Below are 4,078 nucleotides of genomic sequence, written 5' to 3'. Positions count from 1 at the left end.
AATATTTTCAAAGATATACTAATTTGAAGCTTACGTGCTGAGGAATAATTATAGGAAAACCTTTTTAAAATTAATTTTTATGTGTATGGGTGTTTTCCCTACATACATACATGTCTGTGTACCATGTGTTTTCAATGCCCATGGAGGCCAGAAGAGGACATTGTAGCCTCTGATACTAGAGTTACAGATGTGGGTGCTGGGAATTGAACCCAGGTCCTGTGGAAGAGCTCTTAACTGCTAAGTCATCTCTCTAGCTCTATTTGTAGGGAAACATTAAAATTAGTCATTTGTAGTCAGGTGGTGGTGGCGCACATTCGGGAGGCAGAGGCGGCTGGAGCTCTGTGAGTTTGAGGCCAGCCTGGTCTATACAGTGAGTTCCAGGACAGCCAGGCTGTACACACTGAGAAACCTTATCTGGAGAAGGGAAGAAAAAAAGTCATTTGTAGGGAATCTTTATTCACCTGTAACAGCAGAGAGCTTTGTGTGTGTATAGTAAACACGTTGCAATTCATAACGTACAATTGTCTAGAATCTGAGTGGAGGCAGCATTTGCTGGTATTTTGTGGTGTGGCAGCATACACTGTGCAAAGAACAGGTGCCTCGTGTTCAGCGCCAAGGCTGCAGTGACATCATGCAATGCTACCAGGGCAAGCCGGGCTATGGGAAGCACCTTGGATTCCTCACGGGTATTTTGGTCATTGTGCTCTCAGACACCGCCATTTACTAGCGTCAGAATTTTCTCCGCCCCTTGGTTACAGTCCTCCGCAGTTGAAGGAGGCATGACCTACAAAAACTGCGACAAACCAGCTCCGGCTTCTCATCACTCATTCCTTGAGAGACAGAAGTGCTAACTCTTGAGGATTCAAACTGGGAGTCAGACTCCCCGTTGTCTCCAGGAAACTTGGGAGGGAACCTTGTCTGGCTTCCTAGGATGCTCTGGTCACCTAGACCCCAGATGTGTCTGGGCCTGGAGCCTGGGTCAGAGAGCCCCCAGATGAGGTACTCTAACCCCACAGTGGGGGTCGGGCAGGCTCTGTCCTGAGTACTATTTGGTCAGCCTGGGGATTTTCCCAGGTGCTCCATTAGCGGTCGGTCCAATCCTTGGAGGTGCCCCAGGTGGTTCCCAAGAACTGGGAACTCCAGTGAAAAAAGTCTTTGTCCTGCAGCAAGAAAGTGAATTAGCCCAGAGCCCAAGCCAACCACAATAGTTCCCGCCCTGGGTCACTCAGGCTCCAACCTCAAACTCTCAGACACCAGGCTCTCAAGAGGATTCTGTTGCAGGACCTCAGGTCTGTTTCACGTCAGCTGTAGAAGGGACCAGGCTAGAAAGAGATGTGAGGATAACAGTGTTCTCCTGGGAAGGGGCTCTGGAGACCAGCTCTTTCCAGAATGGAAGTGAGGGGTTGTAGGCATGGCTTGATGGTAGGTAGAGTGCTTGTCTAGCATGCACCAGGCCTAGATTCAAATCCCAGCACTGCAAAGAAGGGAGACATGCCTCGCCCAGAACCACACTGTAAGGAAAACACCAGAGCAGGCTGAGTGTGGTTTCCAACTCCTCATTAAGGAAGTGGGATTAGCCAATCCTTTTATGGCTGGGGCAACATAAAGTGAACTAACATCCCGGTGTTAACACCAAGAGGTATGCCTCGGGCTTGGTGGGAGATGCTTTGGAGGAACAGGCCCATGCAGCTGCAGGCATCACGCGTGCTCAAACTCCAAAGGCAGGCTCCAGCAGCCGGGGACAGGCAGAGACACATGCCCAGGCCTAAAGGCTTCTAGGTCAGGTTACACCTTAAAGGTTCAGTTAAGACCTTAAATCCCTCCCCAAACTTAGGGGCTTAGCACTTGCTAGAAATTTCCAGCGAGGCATTCAAGCCTCCAGTTAGTCTGGTTGATTTCGCCTAACTATCCACAGATGGCACCAGCCTAAAACGTTGGGGAGAAATTTACCTTCAGTGGAGTTTTTGGAGAAAGATGGACAGGGCTGGGACTGTAAACAGCTGGGGGAAATTAGCATTTCCTTTTGTTCATCCTCTCCCCCTTGATGAGTGCTAAAAGGAGGGGTCTAGACCCCCCACAGACAGGAACTAGTTTCCACCAGGCAATTTGAGGACTGGGACCCGGGTGGCTTTTGTCCTCCAATGGGACCTCCACTAATCTCAAATGTTTGTGGAAGAGGCTTGAATTTGAAGAAAAAGAGTTGGAATTTCAAAGGGACTAAAAGAAGAAAGGGAACCCCAGGATTAAGGGGAAACCTGTAACAGCTACTTGAGAAGATGGAGCCTGTGGGCCTGGCCATCTCCTGGGGACAGAGCCAGCTCCAGGACGACCCAGGGCCAGCATTTACTCCCCAACATCACCAGCAGGAAAAGGACCCAATTTCCTGTAGTGAGGATGGGACATTGTACTCCCTTCCCTAACTGTTGTGGCCTGGTATTCCCAAATGATTTACTGAACACGATGGAAGAAGTGAGGGAGAGGGAGAAGTCTAAGAGAAAACCAGAAAAGCATTTATGGAACAAATAAGACTTAATCCTAACATGAAAAAGTCCTGGGATGCTAGGAGCACAGGAAGGTGCTGAGCAGGGAGCCGCTGGGGTACATCATGCGTGGGAGAGCCACCAAGAGCCTGTGTTTAGCAGCGCATTCATCAGGGGAATGTTAACATTTGGGGTGCTGTGCCCATGGTACAGATGACAAGGCTTGCAGGCCAGTGAGGGGCAGAGTTGGAATTTTAAGCCAGAGGGAACCCCAAACCTTTACAACTGGCTTGCCCTAGAGCCCCCATTAACAGCCACCCCTGACCCAGGTCATGACATCCCTGACTCCATTTGACACTCCTCTATGATCTACACCAGGTTTCTCCTTGACAACCTTCAGGTGAGGTTAGGAGAGGGACCCACACGGGGAGAGTCAGACCTGGTGAGGAGGAGCTGTAAGTTCCCCATGGTAACGCAATCAGGGTCAGAAACCCAGGGCTATCCCATTCCCCAACGGCTTTGGACGGCGTTTTTTAGTTTCACTAACTTCTAAGATGGTGGTTCTGGGGCTTGATTGTAGTGTGACCTAGCCTCGTGCTCTGCAGCAGGAGCTAGGCCCCTAGACCAGGCACCCAACGGTTGGATTTGATTTTCACACAACACGAAAAGTTTGACGTCTTCTCGGACAGACAGGAAAAGGAGGCGCGATCCTGAGAGGGCACGGTTTCCAGAGGAGGCTGAAAGAGCTGAGGGACCACAAGGCAACGCTAGGGGAGAAGAGGATGGGGCCTCCACCGCCTCCACACCCACTTCCTTTAAGTAGTTAGGGAACTTCGTATTTAGGCTGGCTCCATTTTCCTTTTGTTGACTATTTCACCGCCGGCACTTATTTCTTTTAATGACCGTTCATTGCCAGAACTTCTTCTACAAAGAAGAGCTCGATGACGGCTGCTGCTCAAAGTATCGGGTCCAAGAATTCCGGAGTTATTCCAGGAGGTTCCCTGGGAGGGTACTGAAGATGCCCGTGGTCGCCAGGCAGAGCGATCACAGCCAGCTCACCTTGCTGAAGCCTTACCACGGCCCAATCCGGTATGGATTCGGGCTGGCCTGATCCTCCCGCGGTCCAGATTGAGACGGGATCCACAGAAGCCACGGAGCCCACACTCCTGCTCGTGTGGCCAGTCCCAGGTCCAGGGGTGGGTAGCTGGTCCTGGAGGGAGTCGGTGGGAGCGCGAGGGACGCCTTCTGGGCAGAGTGGGGAGTATGTTCCTTACCATTGTTCAAAACTGGAAGAGCCTAGAGAGGGCCTTCTCTTGGGCCCTGGGGAGGGGATGTGCTCCTGGTTCTGCGGAGCCCAAGTCTGGTTACGTGCCAGAGCACAGAGGGATTTGGAGGGGGTCGACCGCTCGGAGCAGGACCAGCTCCTGCTACCCCACAAGGATCTCTGTGTGTGTGTGGGTGGGGGGGGGAGTCTCGGGCTTTCAGATTTGAACCTAGGAGGCCGAACAGCCAGGCTGAGTTCCGGGACAGCCATTGGCTGCTGTGGCGGCGTGACATAAGCGCGGAGGGGTACGGGAGGGAGGGCTGGGAGGAGCCAG

Source organism: Onychomys torridus, chromosome 8, assembly GCF_903995425.1.
Source record: "Onychomys torridus chromosome 8, mOncTor1.1, whole genome shotgun sequence".
NCBI lineage: Eukaryota > Metazoa > Chordata > Mammalia > Rodentia > Cricetidae > Onychomys > Onychomys torridus.
This window is presented reverse-complemented; position numbering follows the sequence as displayed.